Consider the following 20,549-nt stretch of genomic DNA (forward strand, 5'->3'; position numbering starts at 1 on the left):
AGCTGGTATGCGATCCGCTGACCTCAGCCAAAGGTGCAAAAACTGCGGCCCCACTACCTCCATAGACTGAGATATCATCTCCCTTGAGGCCAAAGGAATAAATAGAATATGATGGCGGAGAATGTCTGTTCTGCAGACCTAAAGAAGTGAACTTTGGTCTCTGATCTTTGAGACAGTTGATGGATAGTGTACACCAGATCTCCAGTGGGGACCTGGTTGGATGGCGTCTGATTTAGTGTCATGTTAATTGCCTCAGGCTCCTTCTGGGGAAAGGAACTACCCATCCACGTGAAAGGCTTGTTTCTGGGAAAGTTTCTAAGGTTGCTAGAACAGTATCACTATTACCTTAATTACCCTGATTTCATTGATATAATTTGAATGTGAGTGGAATGTTTATGTTCTGACAAGTTTATAGAACATTTTAGCATTTTTGAAAATAAACACAGTGGTCATTCAGGAGCAGGTTGTTCAGTTTTCATGTAGTTGTGCAGTTTTGAGTGAGTTTCTTAATCCTGAGTTCTAACGAGAAACTGTTATGATTTCCATTATTTTGCATTTACTGAGGAGTGTTTTCCTTCCAATTATGTGGTCAATTTTTAGAATAAGTGTGATGTGGTGCTGAGAAGAATGTATATGCTGTTGATTTTGGGTAGAAAGTTCTGTAGATGTCTATTAGATCTGCTTGGTCCAGAGCTGAGTTCCTGAATATCCTTGTTAATTTTCTGTCTTGTTGGTCTAATATTGACGGTGGGGTGTTAAAGTCTCCCACTATTATTACAAGGGAGTCTAAGTCTCTTTGTAGGTCTCTAAGAACTTGCTTTATGAATCTGGGTGCGCCTGTATTGGGTGCATATATATTTAGGATCGTTAGCTCTTCTTGTTACATTGATCCTTTTACCATTATGTAATGCCCTTCTTTGTCTCTTTTGATCTTTGTTGGTTTAAAATCTATTTTATCAGAGACTAGGATTAGTCTTTTGTTTTTTTTTCTTTCAATTTGCTTGGTAAATATTCCTCCATCCCTTTATTTTGAGCCTATGTGTGTCTTTGCACGTGAGATGGGTCTCCTGAATACAGCACACCAGTGGGGCTTGACTCTATCCAATTTGCCAGTCTGTGTCTTTTAACTGGGGCATGTAGGTGACAGGTTGATGGGCACAGCAAACCACCATGGCGTGTGCATACCTATGTAACAAACCTGCACGTTCTGCACATGTATCCCATAACTTAATATAAGAAAAGCTTCTTTTCTACTGTAGGGGAAACCAATTAGTGCTGTTTAATGAAAAGTGACTTCCTTTTGCTTACTTTTTAGAAAGGCAAATTAAGTGTTGTAGTCATCATCAATTTAAATTAAGAATAGGGAACAAAGACCAAGCTAAAAATTTAAACAAAGACCAAGCTAATAATTTTTAAAAAGTTATCTTAACACACACACACACACACACACACACACACACACACGCACACAATGAAGAAAGAAAAAAACCCAGAGAATAAGCATTTGAGACGCTTGTGGGAATGAGGGCACTTTCTTACGGGTCGTGCTGTGTGTTTTAGGCTGTGTTAGCAGTATGAACACACACCTCTAGGTATGGGCCACCTCATCTCAGGTGTGTGGGTGTGTTTCTATCTGAAGTTCTCAGCAATAAATAGAGAATTTACTTGAACTCTAAGTTTTAATCTTCTAATGCTGATGATATGTCCTGTGCCATAATATAGCCAGGTTTTAAAAATATAAACTAAAGTTTTCTATAATATAGCCAGATTTTAAAAATATAAACTAAAGTTTTCTATCAACATTTTAAAATAAAAAATATATGTTCCAGAGAGCTGTTCCATGCTTATCTGAAGGCACTGAAGCCCCCTCTGCCCCTTTACACACTACCACTGCGTGAGGGTCGCGTAGTTTATGTAAAGTTAAAAACTAAAACGAACTCACATTTCCCCTCCCCCTTGCTTTAGAGTGTACCGACAATGGTGTCGCAGAGTCACCTCTGAAATTGTATTGGAAAACTTTGTTTTGAATTGTTAATCAAGGACAAATACCTCAGCAGCTGTCAGTCAGCAGGTGGATGCTGTGTGAATTTTTGACTATGAATCTATTAGTAATGAGATTCTTGGAAGATGTATAAACACAAGGAAATATATTGATTTTTAATCTTTCGGCATTGCCAGTGGCCTCAGGGCATCTTGTTAAACGGTCCTGCATGATGTTTTTTTTTTTTTTCACACAACCAGAAGTAATAACCATTTTTGCACACAGAACACTGAATTTTTTTACTAGCTCACAGTGTCAGAGACCAGCATTCTCTTCATGAGAAATGCAGGTCTGCTGTGCCCTGCGCATCACCTGGGCAATGGTAGCTGTTCTCTCATTTGCTGGGAGGCCCAAGGTCGTGGCTTCTGCCAGGAGGCTCTCCTTGGAAGGGTGCCCTGGACTTGGGCTGTGCAGAGGCACAAGCAACAATGGGTCTAGTCGTCTTCATCACAGGCCACGTGCCAGCGGCAGGAAAGCTTCTTTTCTACTGCAGGGAAAACCAATCAGTGCCGTTTAATGAAAAGTGACTTCCTTTTGCTTAGTTTTTAGAAAAGCAAATTAAGTGTTGTAGTCATCGTCAATTTAAATTAAGAATAGGGAACAAAGACCAAGCTAAAATTAATAAAACTATACTTCTGTTATGTAATATGACCAGATACAAAGAAAAAGAGAAGTCTAATAAAGAGATAGGAAAGCAGATGTAAGTATGAGGAGGCCCACAGAGGAAGAGGCACTCGGGCACATGGGCAGACAGACCCTTCCCAGACACAGACCCTCGGCACGTGAGGTCAACAGAGCACACGACAGCACGCGTTCCTGGTTTTGTGTCTTCTGGGATACTGGCAATTGACACCTGAAAAAAATCAGGTTGCCTTTCACAGCTCTAGTGATCAAGCTCCTCTTGGGGCCTGCTCCATCCTTAGAAAGAGAGATTCATTTATTAGCAGAAGTTTCCCATTTTTGGCTTTATGGTCTTGGGAGAGGAATCTCAGAAATATTACCTAGCTAGGAGACAGCAAATGCTGAGACATTGGTGAGGATGAAAACAGACGCAGAAGCTAATTTTACAGGAGAAAAGACTCAAATGATTACAGAACTACAAAATGAAGAGAAAAAATTCAGACACATAGATACCCAAATTCAAGGGAGATACATTTAGGAAAAGGTAAACTTTAACCCAGCATTAGGCTTAGCCGTATCTTCTAGAACACCCTACACTAATATGGCTCCTTTAGCAGCTACATTGAGTTTAGGTTCCAAACATTTAAGACTCTCTTGCTCAGAGCACATGGGGTCAAGACTGTCAGAAGGAGCCTGCCCACCCTTTGCAGGTTGAAGAGCTTTGTGCTTGAGGCTCCCTCACCTGGTACCCACTACGCGTTGCTTCTGGGGCCGGCCCAGATGTTGTTGTGGACACTCTCTCAGTGGTGAGTTCCTCCTTTGCAGGCTTGAATTCTTCTCCTTCCATTCCTCTGACACATTGCTTTTTCCTTTTACAGGCCCCTCCATGTCACGCTGAAACTCTGCCGCCATTGTCTTCAGCTCCAGACAAAGACACCCACCTTTCTTTCTCTGTAAGTGTGGGCTCCTGAGAGCCAAATGCATGGTTTTAGAGCCAAAGGGCTTGGGTCCCAGCTCTGACACATGTTAGCTCATGGCCTCTGGCTGACTGGATGTGCTCACGGGTTTTCCATCTACCAAGCAGGATGATTCCTCCTCCCTGACAGGTGCTGAGAGGACGAAATGAGACAGAATGCGTGGGCGCCTGGCTCAGGGGCTGCGGGGAGGGAGCCCCATTCCTCAGCAAGCCTTAGATCTGCCTACTTCCCCTTCCTTCCCCTTCCAGCCTCTGCCCGCCGTGGCGTCTCTCCCAGCCCCTGCTTCTGATGTCCTGGGTGTTCTGGCTGCAAATATCACCCGGGAGACAGCAAAAGGACCCCCCTAACCCACGCAGTCCTGGGGGCTGTCATCCAGGCAGAGTTGGTCTGCAAACAGAAGATGCAGCTCCCTGCAGCGGCCTGTGGGGAGGGAAAGCCTCTCTCCAGCTCACTCCAGCGCCTCTTTGGCAAACTCTTGCCTGGAACCAAGTGAGGAAGGGGATTCTAGGAAGGAGGGGCCTGGCTTTTCCTGAGAAGCATAGGGAGTGGCAGTGCCAGAAGGGAGAGAGTCCAGCCAGGACAGCGGAGCTGCTGAAACACCCCAGGTCCTGACTGATGGAAACTTGCCCGAGAACAGCTTCACACACACACACACACACACACACACACACACACACACACACACAGTCCCGAGGGTCGGACACACAGCACTCACAGTCAGCATCTCTAGAATGTAGGATTTTACTTTTATTTTTAATATTAGATTCAGGGGGTACATGTGCCAGTTCATTGCGTGGATATATTGTGTAATGCTGCGGTTTGGTCTTTTCTTGAACCCATCACCCAAATAGTGAGCATAGTAGCCAACAGGATTAATGCAGAATCAGAAAATCAAATACTGCATGTTCTCATTTACTAGTGGGAGCTACACAGTGGGTGTGCACGGGCATACAGGTGGACGGGACAGCCACTGGGGCCCGGAAGAGAAAAGACGGACGGGGCAAGGGCTGGGGTTGGAACTTTTTAAATGTTTTTTTCTTACTTCTCATCTGTATATTTGGAATTATTATTTTCTATCCAAATTAATATTGTGTTACTTGTTTAACCAAAATATGAAGGAAGACATTTCCCAAAATTCGATCTATACCCCTTCTAAACAGGAAATTTAAAATAGAAAACATTCCTTAGGACAGCACAATTCAACTATAAAGTATTAGCATAAAAATGTAATTAGCCATGGGTCATACTGAGAAAAGTTAAAAAGAAAAATACTAACCTCCCTCAGAAGGAGAACAAGGTGAGTCCACTTTTGCTCACTGACCTGCACCCCATGGGAATGGATGATGTGATCATTTTGATGTGTGTTTCTTTATGTCAGGAGACGAAGGCAGAATCTGAGGTCCACAGGCATCAGCTTCTCTCATGCTGATTTGGGTAAGTTTCCAAACATCCCCCTTAGAGGTGCTAGAATTCTAACTTTTCTGGAGGTTTGAATTGAAATGGAAGTCTTCTGAGCTACCAGAACAAAAAAGAGATTTTTTTTTTAAAATCAACAGAATCATTATCTTTTCATTTCCAGTGTTTTTGTAGTACCCATTGACGACGGCTGGTGAGCGACTGTCGCAGACACGCGTGTGTGTACACGTTTGTGCACACCTGCTTCTTTGGGTCTCTTTGAACTCTTTGCTTTTTTTAGTTTAGTGTGTTCAGGATGAAATGAAGCCAATAATCAGCAATTTGGTGGGTGGAGGGAAGGTTTGAAATTGGAGGGGGGAGAAGTGGCAGCTTTTTGGAGGAATTCTAAGTATGCTTGACTTGCAAGTTTAATATCTGAATATTTAACAGTGTTGTTAATAGAATGGGAGATGTAAATATAAAATCATAAAATGGAGAAATAGAACTTATGGCTTGGTTTCTCAAGAAGCGCATGGGTCTAAATTGTTTGGCAATGACAGCATTCTGCCCGCTGACGCTCAGGCCCAGGCCTGCTTGCTGATTTCACAGCCTGGATAGCTCTACAAGGTGTGGGAGGCGCATGTGCGCTGTCTTTTTGTCGCTGCTGAAAAAGTTACGGTTTCTTCTTGGTACACATTGTTATTTGGAAATAAAGACAAAACAAATTCTGTGCTATTTTTCTTTTTTAAACAACAAAATACTAAGTGTTCACCTAGAAGTCAGATGATGTTACTAATTGTAATTGTGTGGCCTGGCTGAGTAATTCCTCATGAATCTTGAACCACAGAGCGTCTGCTGCTCCTGTGTGCAGAGAATGATATATTTAGAATCTTGAATCCTGTACATGGCTCTGAAGTTCAGAAAAATATATCCAGAAAAAAAGTTTCAAAAGTTTAAGGAAAACTGTGATGTTTCAGAGCTCCTTACTGAGCCTTCGGTGGTTGGGATATGAAGATTATACACTTACTTTTCAGTCCTGTTTGTTCTGTCAATTAATGTTCAGTAACAGAGGAACTGGGCTACCCTCCCCTTCTCTTGTCAATCTCCAATTTGAATGACAGAAAAAATGCCTCCTAAGAAGGAATAAAGCCCTAACAATGTGCTAGGAACTAAGACAGAAGATCTTCCCAGGCAAGGCATCCCTGGTGAGGAGTTCTGCAGGAGAGAAGGTACGGGGAGGGAGGGCAAAGGGAACTGCCAGCCCAGAGCTTCCCAGGGGGGCCTCAGAGAAGTTTCACTTTGTGAATTAAATATGCAAATACCAGAAACGATGAGTTTCAAAGTACTTTACTTAGTGCAGTTACTCCTTAAGGTCTTCTCTTAAAACCTTTAGCTAAAGGCTGAGAACCATTCTGTAAAGAAAGTGAACCCCACGCCTAGAAAGGGCCCCGAGAACAGAAGGCAACCTCCGGTAGCCCCAGTTCCCTGCAGAAGAAAAGGAAGAGAGGAGAGCTGTTTTTTGAAAGAAATGAAGCTTTTACTAGGGCAGAAATACGCCCGAGTGAACTGTATCTGAGCATGGCCAGTGTGGGCCGTTGCTATCCTGCATGTTTCTGATCCACCCTCTGTGTGGCTTCCGGGATTCACGAGGTCCAGGTGCATGGAGATCCACGGGGTTGCGGATCCACACCACCAGCAAAGCACAGACCCCAGCAAGCAGTTCCTCATTCAAAACTCTAGGAAAAGCAAGAGTCACCAGATACTTGCAAAAATGAAGAGCATGAAAGAGAACAATCAAGCCATGAAGCAAGTAACCGTTGAGAGCAGCAGCGATTTACAGAACAGAAAGGAATTTAAAATGTTCTAATTAGTATTTAGCGAGCATCAAGAGGATAATTCCTTCATAAAACATGAATAAGTTGCTTTGAAAGAGGAGCTATCTGAGAACAAAAAAGTTCTTATTAAATACGCTAAAATTAAACATTTCTGGATATACGAAGTCACAGAATGGATGGGATGGACGAACCAACTGTGAGCTGGAAAACAATGTTGAGAAAATTTCAGCTCATAAAATAAAAGGGAATTAACAGATATGGTAAAGATATGAAAAGTGGATTCAAGACTTTCAGAAATAAGAGTGAAGTTGGCTGGCTGCAGTGGCTCATGCCTATAATCCCAGCTCTTTGGGAGGCAGAGGCAGGTGGATCACAAGGTCAGAAGTTCGAGACCAGCATGGCCAACATGGCGAAACCCCATCTCTACGAAAAATACAAAAATTAGCCGGGTATGATGGTGCGCGCCTGTAGTCCCAGCTATTCAGTCCCAGGCTGAGGCAGGAAAGTTGCTTAAATCCACGAGGCAGAGTTTGCAGTGAGCAGAGGTGGCATCACTGTGCTCCAGCCTGGGTGACAGAGCAAGACTGTATCTCAAAAAAAAAAAAAAAAAAAAGAAAAAGAAAAAAAAGAGTGAAGCGTAGATCAAAGAAATCACAGGCAAATCATGTCCTTGAGCTGCAAATGATTTAAGTTTTGATAAACAAGTTAATGGCCAAGTAGAATAATTTACGAATACAGAGCCATTCTCGGAAATGTAACATGTAATTTTAGAAGAGCAAAGATGGAGAGATAACCCCCAAAACTTGCAGAGCGGATAAAATGTAAACAAGCCCCAGGTTATATAAGAAGGGACGAGGCAGGCAGAAACACCAGGCGCCCTGTCTGTGAGACGATGCTGCCAGACCACAGGGCCACCAATCAGCAGGTATGTCCTCAGCATGTTCTAGGAGCCACACGCTGTTCTGGACGAAGGTTCCTGCCTTCACGAAGCTTAGATTCCACTGTGAGAGGACCAGCAACCAACAAGATGGACGGGTGAAATACAGTGAATGTTAGATGGTGTTAAAGGCTTAAGAGAGAGAAATAGAGCGCATAAAGGAGAAACGAAATGCTGAGCAGGGAGGTAGGCGGCAGCCTGGGGAAGGTGTCCAGGCAAGGCCTCGCTCAGAAGCCAGCTTTGAATGAAGATTCGCAGGAGGGAAGGAGGCTGGAAGGAGATCGACCTGCAGACGCCAGGATGTTCTTGGCAGAGACAGCAGCGAGCATGAAGTCCCTGAACCAGGGACTTTGTAATTCAAGTTTTGAGAAAAATAAACTTCAACCTTGCAACGGTCTGAATGTTTGTGCCTCCCTGAAATTCCTGTGTTGAAATCCTAATCTCTAAGGTGATGGCATTTGGGGGTGGGGGCCTCTGAGGTGACTGGGCCTGAAGGGTGGAGCCCTCCTGAATGGATTGAAGAGGCCCCAGAGAGCTCTCTCGCCCCTCCCACCGTGAGAACCCTGTAGGAAACGGCCTTCTATGAAGCAGAACATAGCCCTCACCAGTGCCTTGAACTTGGACTTCCAGTCCCTAGAACTGTGAGAAAAAACTTTATGTTGCTTATAAGCCACTCAGCTTACGGGATTTTGTTATAGCATCCAAAATGAACTAAGACAAACCTAGAATTCTATGCTATGCCAATATCCAACAAAGTGTTAGGGCAAAATAAAAACATTTTTAACACATGCCAGTTTTCCACCTACACATGCTATATGTAAAAACTTACACACAGATATTCTCGAGCAATATAAACAGGAATCTGAGATAGAATATGACCTGAAATACAAGAAATAGAGACAGCTGAGTATGATTCAGAAGCAAAAATAAAAACAAATTTAAAATGAAATAAATGTGATAAGAACAAACTATTACAAGACCTCGGGATGAAATCAGCAGTGTCTCAGATTATTCAGCATGCTAAAATGAAGGAGCATGGTAACTAGAAGCATGATGAAAGAGTGACTGTCAGTTTATGTGAGCTAGCCACAGAAAATGCCAAAATCACTCTTAATTAATGAGACTTTTTTTTTTCAATGTTGAAGAGACAACTGTGGCTAATTTACATCAGGTTTTAAAAGCCTATCTGTAGCAAATCCAAGTCGATTTCAACTTGAGTTGAAATGAGTTGCCAAGCTGGAGCTAGGAACAGCCATGGAGATTTTAATGGGATTGTAGCCTTAAAGGAGGAGATATGTGTCAAATCATGTACAGAGAGCATCCAAAGCCAGAATGATTTAGTGAGTGACCAAAATGTTCAATGCTTAATGGCATTCAACTGTCGGAGGGGCATGAAAATGCACGCTGGTTTGTATAAGCAGAGAGTTTACTGAGCCATTTCAGATGCATTACGGATCATTTCATAAATAAAAAAATCAAGCCATCAGTTGTTTTGATGGCAGAAATTTTGTGGCAACATCACTCATGACACTCTAGTTGTGCTGTTGCTGCATTTACTACTGATTTTTTTTTTTTTTTTCCGAAGATCCCATTTAGAACCATGGAACAACATGCTGTCATAATGACTCCTGTCAACAGGAAAACAGCACAGCAGTGGCAATGGCGTTTGGATAGCATGTTGCCATTGATATGTCTTGGAAACTTTCATTCAGTAGAACTCCATAAGCGTGACAGGTAATTGCATTATAGCAACCATAAGGGAATTCCACCCTTGCACCTTGGACAGATGATGTGTTGAAACATTGTCTAGGAAGGCAAAGAGTACTTATTACTTTCTGTGCCCACCATGTTTATGTCTTAAGATGTTTCAAGGAAGAGAAAGGCAGGATGTGAAAGACACTTCTTAGAATGGGTAGAGTTGGGCACAGAGAGAGAAGGATGCATGTTGACATCAGGGCTTCTGCATTTGATACGTTGAGTATATGATGACATTATTAGCCAAGATGGAGAATCCAAAATTTAGGGCAGATTTTCTAGTAGAGAAGTCCTATTTGGACCTATTAAATTAGGCACAGTAGGAGTTCAGGGTGTATACATGGCTAATAGACACTTGCAAGTTCTCTGTGAAGATCTGCGGAGAGGACTGGGTTAAAGATCGGGATTCAGTGCCATCACTCCATGAAGCGTTGTTAAAATCATGGTGGATGAAATCAGCTGGAATCAGATGGAGAAATAAACTCTTCCAGACTGGGTGGGGCTCAGCACTGCCTTCCAGAAATCATCAGGTTGGGCCCTGGCAGAGACAGAAGGAAAGGAAGAATGAAAGAGATTTTAGCAAGAGTGAGCGCGCATGTGTGTGGGGGTCTGGCAGGGCCAGGCCAGAGGCGGCCACTGTGTAGAAACCCGCAAACATAGGCTTTCGGATTCTCTAAAATGGGACCATTGGATTCCTTCCTGGGTCCCGTCAATGCTAAGATTTTCTGCATAAAACTACTCTTAATCTTTAATGTAAAAAATACAGCAATAGTGGGATTAGATGTTTTTTCTCCCACAGTATCCAAGATCATAGACAAGTTGACCAACTCTTTGAAATTAAAGAAAACACATGCTATTAGGTTAGTGCAAAAGTCATATGGCTTTTGTCTTTAGTGCTGTTGTTTGTTTGTTTGTTTGTTTTTTGAGACGGAGTTTCACTGTTGTTGCCCACATTGGAGTGCAGTGGTGCGGTCTTGGCTCACTGCAACCTCCACCTCCCAGATTCAAGCAATTCTCCTGCCCCAGCCTCCTGAGTAGTCAGGATTACAGGCACCCACCACCACACCCAGCTAATTTTTGTATTTTTAGTAGAGACAGGGTTTCACCATGTTGGCCAGGCTGGTCTTGAACTCCTGGCCTCAAGCCATCCACCCACCTTGGTTTCCCAAAGTACTGGGAATAGAAGCGTGAGCCACTGTGCCAAGCCTGTTTTTGCCATTTTTCTAAAGGTGATAGTAAAACTTGCAATTATGTTTGCACCAACTTTTCAGGCAGGAGAAGAGGGCAAAGCAGATATCGTACAATGGTTGGGGTGGGCAGGATGATGGCCCCCCCAAGATGTCCACACCCGGATCCTTGGAGACTCTAGATTTGCGCACCCACATGGCAAAGGCACCATGCCGGCATGATGATGGTCACGACGCTGGGGCGAGGGGCCGTTCTGGATGGTCCAGGAGGCCCACTGTCATCACTTGACACCTTCACACCGGGAAACCCAAGCTCAGCATGTGAGGGGCCCACGGCTGCTTTGAAGTCAGAGGGAGGGGCTGTGGGCCAAAGAGTGGGCTGCCTCCAGAAGCTGCCAAGCCAGGGACCCACTCTGCCATGGAGCCCGGAAAGAGCCAGCCCTGATGACACCTCTGTCTTAGCCAGTGGGACTCCCCTGGGCTTCTGATCTCCAGCACTGTATCCATCAACGGGGCACAAGGGCGTGGTCACTTACTACAACAGTTCGAGAAAACTCATCAGTGCTTTTTAAACATAGTGTGGTGAAGTTTGTGTTCTTAAAGTTTATGTGTAAATAGATATGTGATGGAATTTTATGTATTCTTAAACTTAGAATGGCCCTGTTTGGCTGGGTGTGGTGGCTCACACCTGTAATCCCAGCGCTTTGGGAGGTCAAGGCATGAGGATCACTTGAGGCCAGGAGTTTAAGACCAGCCTGGTCAATATAGTGATACACTGTCTTCACAAAAATTAAAAAGAAATGAATAAATGAAAGGGCCCTGTTTAATCCTACACGGCTCTCTATATATACAATAAAAATATAGTGTCTTCTGGGGACAGTGGTTCATGCCTGTAATCCCAGCACTTTGGGAGGTCAGGTGGGCAGATCACCCGAGGCTGGGAGTTTGAGACCAGCCTGACTAACATGGAGAAACCCCATCTCTACTAAAAATACAAAATTAGCCGGGCGTGATGGCGCATGCCTATAATCCCAGCTACTCGGGAACCAGGGAGGCAGAGGTTGTGTTGAGCTAAGATCATGCCACTGCACTCCAGCCTGGGCAACAAGAACAAAACTCCATGTCAAAAAAAAAAAAAAAAAAAAAAAAAAAAAAAAAAAAAAAAAATAGAGCCCCAGATCTGGGAGAGAGAGGAATCACTGTTTACAGGAGGAGTTTGTATTTTCAAACAGACCTAGCACTTTGCTCCCAAAAAGAGAAAAACAAAACCTGCCCTAATTTTGGGGCACCTGTGTCACAATGTGATCATGTGATGCTGAGAATATTCCAGTTACTGGGCTAAAAATAAGCTGATGACTCTGTGTTCTATTAATGAGTACACGATCTTATCAGAGGACTCCAAGCTTTGATCTAAAGTTCATCAGCTTAAAGTCTTTATAATTAGCTTTCCCTGGGAATGCGGGCCTTATCTCTTTAGTCTTTATTTTTGCTTCTAATTGAACGATCACTAAGCACCTCTTACCACTGCACAGATGGATGCTGTTTTTCAAAAAGGAACATTTCTTCCTCTAAAGCCTTTCATGTAATAATTCTTGTTCCTGTTTTATTTATAGCACTAGTGATTCCCACTGCTGTCGGCACAGATCATGCCAGATTGTTTTCTATACTGGGGTCAGATCGGGGCTTTCTTCTCCTGACAGCTCCAATTTACAAATGGGTAGTGTCCCACAGCTCATGTTTAAGTCTGTTGTTTGGAATTTAGAACAGATTTTTCTAGACAAACAAGGTAATAAAAGTTGATTTGGTGTCCAGGCTGCTTTTTAATGCCCAGTTGAACGGCCCCCTCCTAAGTGCTAGGATCTGGGGGTAGTGGCGGCTCAGTGCTGCAGAAGAGGGGCTCAACAGACCAAGAAACTCTCTGCCCTATTTCTGGGTCTGGAGCTGGTACACAACGTGCCAACCAGGAGAGGCCCGTTTTCTTCCTCTCTGCAGCTCCCCCTCGGCAGCCAGTGCTCTGCTCCCACAGGCCCTCAGCCCCTCCAGCCGCGGTCGGCCCTCTCTTATGAGGTGAGCCCCAGGCTACTCCAATGCTCATTTGCAGATGGCACCCTAAAACTGTCACCTTTAGAGCAGTGGCGACTTCTGGGGAGTCCCCAGGAATGTTGCCTTCCCAGATGTGGTCCTCCTCTCTCCACGCATCAGGGAGCGTCATTGGTTGGAGACCCTGCAGTCCCCCTACTCCATGAGCAAGAGTAGCACGGGTTTCACAGGTGTAGCTTGTGCCGGATACCTGCCCTTTGTGCTGACACCTGTGAAGGATCCGCTGCATCTGTGCCACGCCCTCTCCTCATTGTGGGCTGGGATGCTTTACACCTGCTGGCTCTGTCAGCAGGGCTTGACCAAGGATGGCCACCTGTCCCCAAGAAGCCATCAGCAGAGGGCTTGTTAGCCGGCAGGGCAGCCCTGCAGGGATGTTCCTCACCTGGGCTGATCCTGTGTCCTGGTTCTCCTGGGACAGCACAGTTCAGATGGACGCCTTTCAGCCCTGAATGGATGATTAATAGTGCTCCTGTCATACTCACTGTCCCAGCTCAGGCAGTGGATTCCACGGTCACCGTACCTGCACTGCGTGGGGTGTGGCTGACTGGTGAGTTCTGAATGGGCAACACAGGGAGGGAGGAGGGATTGCCGGCCCTTGGAAGGAGCAGTGGCAGCAAGGCTGGCAACTCCAGACTCACGCAGGTAAGAAGCTCCAGAAAGAATCCCCAGACATCCTCTTCCGAAGGGATGACCTCAAGAGGGATCAATCCGCTCACTGATTCAGCAAATGTTTATGGAACCCATCACACATGGCAGACGCTGCCACGTCAGGGGAGACTGCCATGCACAGCTCAGTATGGTGTCGCCTTCCCAGAACGCGTGGCCTCTGGGCCAAGAGGGCAGGCACAGCCTGTGCATGTGACCGCGCTCTGTGGGAAGAACAGGCAGCATAGAAGGTCCCTTCCCCGAGACACCCAGATTTCTGGTGTCAGAAAAGGCTTTGCCCTGAGTCCATAAAGGATAGTGACTGCCAATCAAACGGAAGGAGAGGATGGAGGAGGGTGGGGGCCAGAGTGACGAAGGCAAACAAACAGGAAGATGGGGCGTGGCTGCCGAGTCCCCGGAGATGCTCCCGACACGCAGAACCCAAAGCCGGGTCCCAGCGCAGCAGCATCGGCATCACGGGAACTTGCAGGGAGGGCAGGTTCTCAGGCCTGAGTCGCGACCTCCTGAGTCGGAAACTCCCGCAGGGCCGCCACACCCGGTTTTACCAAGGCCCCAGGTGGTTCTGAGGCCTGCTCCAGTTGAGAGCAGCTGGACTTTCCCCGGATGCCTCCGTGCAAATGTCTCTGGAAGGCCCAGCTCTGGGGCATCCCAGGCACACTCCCCAACTACGGAACTTCTCACGCACGACCCTCATGGCCTCAGATCTGGCAGCCTCAGACTTTTCCGGCCTGTCTGGGGCATCCTCCTGTCCGGACTCGGCTGGGTGGTGGCGAGCACTCGTCGTTACGTTCACATTAGCAGAGGGAGGGGAGGGGGAATGTGGCTCGATTGCATCTACGGGGCCATCTTTTTCATGATGCCAACTTCTTGACATCTGCCTGCCGTCTGTGATTTTTCACGAAGAAAATGTAAGCCGCAGAATGAAGCCTGGTGAGGGCAAAAGGCACAGATTCCAGAGTCAGCGGCCTGGCTTCAGCCTCGCTCACCACTTCCTCGTTGTGTAGCCAAGGGCAAGATATCCCACCTCCCGCTGCCTCAGTTTCCTTATCTGTAAAGTGGAGGCAATCTTGCCTACCATATGGGATTGTTGCGAGTCATAAAGGGGTAAATGAATGCAGAGCCCTTTAAACAGGGCCAAATGGAGAATATGCATCTAGAAAAATTCCCTATTGTGTTGGGCTTGATGTCATCTTTCCATATTACACAGTTGTTGCTGCCCCTTTCCCCAGGAAAATCCTGGGGCCACATCCTTCTGCCTGCTGCCTCTGTGGGGTGCTCTTTCCCACTCACATGCAAATGCCCAGAGTGCTTTTCTTTGACTTCTCTAATCAAGACATCCCAAATGGCCAAGACCGACCAGCAGTTACCAGGAGGGCCACCTGCTGAGCTGGCGCACTGTAGCCTACCGTGGTTCCAGCACCCTGGTTCATCAGGGTGTCAGCGACTGTTTGTTAAGGTAAAACCTCACTGCTTTGCTGCCTTTTCAATCTAAAATCGGTGTCTGTTGTCACTGTGGATTCCATTGAGGACTGAGGAGTATAAGCTGGTGGTGGCTGGTTTTGATGAGACTTAACCTGGTGATGTTTTGCCTCTGTAGAGTGCTGAGAAGCTCACAATCTGTACTTTCTCCTCGAGGGCTCTCTGTTCTCCCGGCTCACTGCAGCAAGCAGCGAATTGCTTCATTGCGATGGAATCTTACAAAATATTATTCCCGAAATGTATGTACTGAGACAATTCTGAGGGAATGCTAACAGGTGCTATCTACAAAAGACTTCTGAGGTCAAATCGCTTTAGGAACAGTAGAGTGAAAGATAGGTTTGTTTTCTTTTTTTCATTCAGGACTTCTCAGAAACTTTGTATATAAATATGGTGGACATGATATGCGGTCCTTCCCACAATCAGTTGTTCTAAAACACTTTTGTGTGGGAGCATCTCACGGTGTGATATACTCTGCCCCCCACCACCCCGAAATGTCACGGCTGCTGCCCAGGCCCAGGGGCAGTGAGGTTTGTGTGTGGGGAGAGACCGCGTTTGTCCCGGGTATGGTCCTGACCCCTCCTGGCAGGCTGGTTCAGAGGCTGTGTCTTTTACACCCAGTCACATCCTTGACTTCTGTAGACCCGTGGGTTCTGAACTACAGATGGGAAACGCAGCGCGGGAAGGGAATGGAGGGATTAGGGGATGAGAAATAGTCAGGGCTTGCTGAAGAGGTGAAGCCCCGAGAGGCTGCTGGCAGGAAGGCACGCGCAGAGTCCTTTGACCATTGTTTTAGAAGAATTTTGGCAACGAAGAAAGCGGTCTCCACAGACCGTGATCCGAACTGAGGGAATGAGGGGCAGTGTGAACTCAAGGTGACAGAGACAGTCAGAGGGCTGCCATGAAGACGCGAGCTTCCTAGACACAGCCGTTGTTGGACGAGTTATAACACAAGAGCTCATGGCTTTTATTAGTACATTTTAAATGTGTGAAAAACCTGTCAATTTCATGTAATTTTCCTATCATGACAAACTTTTTTTTTTTTCATGCTGTGGGGAATTATGCAGAGTCTGTTTCACCCCCACCCCATCTGCCTTGGGTTTCAGATCAGTGGACACCGTGAGGACACCCACACTGCTCTCGTGCGGGAATGCTGAGCTTCACTGAGCCTATCCGTTTGGGCAGGGAGCTCATTATCAGGTCTTTCTTTTTCATTTGTATCTTCCCAAGCAAACACAACATCAAATACTAAAGTGTCTACCCCTTGTTTACATGATGAGAACTTCCAGGTTACCTTTGCCAAATTGAAAAACATATTTTAAGTTTTTCAAATCACTGGAGGGAAAAAAAAAGCGTCCCCAAATCCTTCTTGTGTGTATAATTAAAATTATTTTATGAGACATTTTCTACCTTTAAAGCGGATGTCATGCTAATGTTCTGCCGATTCTGTGAGTGGCTGTCACCCCGGGAGCAGGAGTGAGGTGGTAAGTGGATCATTTTGGAATGCCCTCTCCTGAGAATTTGTTTCTCCCTCAGGAGAAGATGGCGAGCGTTTTAATGAGCTCCGTGGGCTCCATGCGGTGTGTATTCTCCAGGCTCTTCAATCTTTCAGTAAAATGTTGCAAATCAGTCATTGCTGATGGGCACATCTAAACTAATGCTTTATATTTTTAATTGCCTAAAATACTTTGTCATTGATTTCTTATAAGAAGTGAATCCGGTCATTGGTGGAGATTGTCTTCTTATTTTTTCTTTACTCTCCTTTCAACTCTTTCGGGGGATTGGAGTAGAAGAAATAAAGAAGTTCCAGGCCCAGGGAAGAAATTAGCTAATGAACTAAGTCTGGAAGCAGTGGGTTGGCAGTTTGATTGAACTGTGACTACAAGCAGGGAATGCCAGAAAAAAACGACTGGAGAGAGATTGCTCTTCCTATATTTCTACAAAGAATCACAGTCACCATTTGAAATCTTACTTGTTAAGATGTGCAATGCCACGGACTGGCTATCTTAGGAACAGGCTGAGCTCTGGTAGTGAGCTCCAGTAGGAAGGAACTAGGTCCACCTCAGAGAAATCTACAAGCCAACCTCCCAAATAGTCTGAATATGCGTTGCAGAGAAAAAAAATGTACATCATCTTCAAACCTCCCTTTTGATAAAAGGTTCACTCACATCTGGCAAAACGAAAGAACTCTGATGACTATATCATTTTTAAGAGGGAATAATAATGTAAAACTTAAGGTGGTAAAATAAATTGTCAGTAACTATGACAGGTATCTTCTTCCTTCAGTAGTAAAGTACGTTCAGTAGAGTCTTCAATCGTGAAGTTGTGAATCAAAGTGTTACAAATATTCATAAATATTATAATGCAGAATGTTAAAGGGGGCTTGATTTGAGATGGAGTTTTACTCTGTCACCTAAGCTGGAGTGCAGCGGCACAATCTCAATCTCTGCTCACTGCAACCTCCAACTCCCGGGTTCAAGTGATTCTCGTGCCTCAGCTCTATGAGTAGCTGGGATTACAGGCGTGTGCCACCATACCCGGCTTTTTTTTTTTTTTTTTGTATTTTTGGTAGAGATGAGGTTTCACCATGTTGGCCAGGATGGTCTTGAACTCCTGGCTTCAAGTGATCCACCTGCCTAAGCTTCCCAAAATGCTGGAGTTACAGGCGTGAACCACTGTGCCTGACCAGGAATATTATATTAATACTTATCTTTATATCCTAACTAATAGTAGTAGATATTCCATTTAACAAGGCATTCTACTAAAAATATCATATCCAATGGTCTCTTTCACCCTTAATGACTTTTCATACCAAACTATCTCTTGAAATTCAGAGCTGTCAAAATAGTTCAGTATGTTGATATCCTTTCAATATCTGTTTTATTGTTTTAATTTTTAAACATTTTAAGTTAGTTTCTTACTATAAAAGTGATGTGTGTGTGCTTATGGGCAACGTTTCCAATGTTACTGAATGGCACACAGTGAAAAATGACGTTTCTTTTTGAATCCCTGCCTTGTCCCTATGAGCTCGCCACTCTGGACATATTTTGGTGGGCATCCTTCCAGAAGCGTTTGCTCAAATGCTATTCTACTTCTGCATTTTGCTCCCTGCCTTCATGGAATATTACTTAGACCATTTGCCATGTCAGCAAATATATGTGTACCTCATTCTTTTAGAAGACGGCGTGCTGTTTGGGAGGACATTCTAGAATAATTTTAACAGACATCTATCTATATGTGAACACTTAGCTTCCTTCCGACTGTTTTTCCAGATTCAGGGAATGCTGCAGGGAACACTGTGCAACGTATACCTGCAGCCTGGATCAAGCATTAGGTATGTTTCTGGAAGTGGAATCACTAGCATAAGGGGGGCTTGCATTTTAAATCACAGCTACCGTGCAAATATCCTCTGGGGGCTGTGGCCAATTCCACTCACATGAAGGGGTGTTTGCTTATTCCTGGCCTTACTGAAAATCACCAAGCTCTTTATCTGGATTTTTATCTGGCAGGTAAAAACCTATGTCTTTTTATTTAAATTTCCTTTATAATTATATGTTAAATGTGTACTTATTTTAATGTTTGTGTTTTTAAATTTTCCTTTTTCTTGTGTAAGGTGATTTAAGTTTTCTTCCTCATCAATTTATGAGTAGTATTTGTATAGTAAGGAAATTAGGTCTTGATATGTTTTCTATGTTGTAAATACTTGTAAATATTTTAAAATGGATTTCTAATTTGTTTATGGTATTTAAAACGCATGCATTAGTTTAATTTGTTTGATGTTTGCATAGTCATATATGCTAATCATGTTCTTCCTGACTTCTGGGAGATGATGTATTTTTAAAGCTAGTTTGATTCTCTTCTCCCACTCTTTTTACTTGCTATGTTTGTCATATTTTTTTTTATTTGCAAGAAAAAAAAGCTTTTTGCCGATTTTTTCCTTCAATTCTTTATCCTACTGAGGACAATTTTAAGGGGTACCACAGCCCCGCCATACGCCAGAGGAGTGCAGTGAGCTAGCTTGGTGTGTGCTGAGGTCAGGATGACCTTGTTGAGATGCTCACATGCATATCTGATCGCAGCCCAGGGAGGTGGCGGCACAGCCAGGCCGCAGGCGAGGGCAGCCTAGGGACCCCCGAGGGTCCTGCATTTCACCGTGGCTTTGATGTCCTCAGGCCACATATAATTTAACGTTTTCATACGTTCTCTCCAGGTGAGCAGTTACACTGTATCAACTTTAAACATAATTCGGTGAGGGAAGGAGCCTCCATCTTGGTGACCTGCCTTCTGGCCTGTGTCCCGGCACCCACAGGGCCTGCTGACATTTGCTGGGCGAGCAGCTCCAGGGCTCCACTGCGCCTTCTTGGTTATCTGGTTTCCTGTCCCTCCCAGTGACTCAAAACCCCTCCCTCCCTGACTTTTGACAGAAGCTCAGGAACGAGCTTATTTTGTGACTGCATCCAGACTTTGAGGTCTTTGACTTTTCTGTGAGTGGAGGTGGCACCAGGCTGGCTGGGGATTCTTCTCAGGCCGGGCTCACAGGCTGGGGCTGGGCACTCAGAGCAGCCGCCGGAGGGATCTGGACACCAGTGCCCTGCCTGCCATCTGCAGGAAGGTGAAGCAGGGACGGAGTGATGTCTGGGCATGCTCAGGGGAGGTCTGGGTCCTACTTTGCTTGCATGGTGGGACTTCCTGCCCTAACATGCGTCAGGTGACCAGAAAATGGCAGAGGAGCCCCTCCCTGGGCGGTGATTTTAATATTACCGTGACAAAGGCATGAGGGTCAGGCTGCACTCCCTCTGGTCTTCAGGCAGCTGGACCTGGTCAGGTCCCTATGGGGATCTCCAGAGTCCTGCTTCAGCGACCTCAGAAGGTATCACTCAGAGAGACAGACAGGCTCTTCCTTGTATGGTCAGGAATTCAGCCTGGTCAGCAGACCTAGGAGCCCAACCTTTCTCCTCCGTGACCCAGTGCGCTTTTGAAGGGGTGCAAGCTGGGGAGGGAACGTGCCTGGATGTGTGAGGCCCATCTGGACCTGGGGTGCTCTGTCACGTGTCGGCAGGACCCAGTCTCTTTCCTATCCTGCCTCAATTTGACAGAAAATCAAGACACCTAAGAAATTTAGGATGAAGTGTTGTTATGGAAAAAATGAGGGATCACGGTCCATGAACATGACTTTGGGGACAATAAGGGGTCTAAAAATATCAGACAAAGAACAGCATCTCATCGATTTGCAAAGTGAACAGTGGAATCTTGTTTTAAATTGCATTTCTTTGACGACTGGCAAGGGTAAACCAAGGGTAAATCTTTTGCTTCTTTCAATTTCTTCCCTCCCTCCCTCCCTCCCTCCCTTCCTTCCTTCTTTCCCTCCCTCCCTCCCTCCCTTTTGTTCTATCTTTTTCTTTGAAACAGGGTCTTGCTCCATTGCCCAGGCTGGAGTGCAGTGGTGTGAGTATGGCTCACTGCAGCCTTGACCTCCTGTGCTCAAGTGATCCTCCCACCTTAGCCTCCCCAGTAGCTGGGACTACAGGCATATACCACCACGCCCAGCTACTTAAATTT

At 45.2% G+C, this 20,549-nt stretch overlaps 1 long non-coding RNA gene across 4 annotated transcripts in view; it reads left to right on the forward strand.

Moving 5' to 3' along the window:
- Nucleotides 1–20,549, forward strand: part of LOC141581584 (uncharacterized) — an 81,759-nt gene that overhangs the window by 43,776 nt on the left and 17,434 nt on the right. For 3 of the 4 annotated variants that reach the window (XR_012514275.1, XR_012514274.1, XR_012514277.1), the window contains 2 exons: nt 3,541–3,615; nt 5,018–18,550. This is a non-coding gene — a long non-coding RNA (uncharacterized LOC141581584). Of the gene's footprint in view, nt 1–3,540; nt 3,616–5,017; nt 18,551–20,549 lie in introns of those variants that run through there. The other variant, XR_012514276.1, reaches the window with a different exon arrangement.

Source organism: Saimiri boliviensis, chromosome 16 (assembly GCF_048565385.1).
Source record: "Saimiri boliviensis isolate mSaiBol1 chromosome 16, mSaiBol1.pri, whole genome shotgun sequence".
NCBI lineage: Eukaryota > Metazoa > Chordata > Mammalia > Primates > Cebidae > Saimiri > Saimiri boliviensis.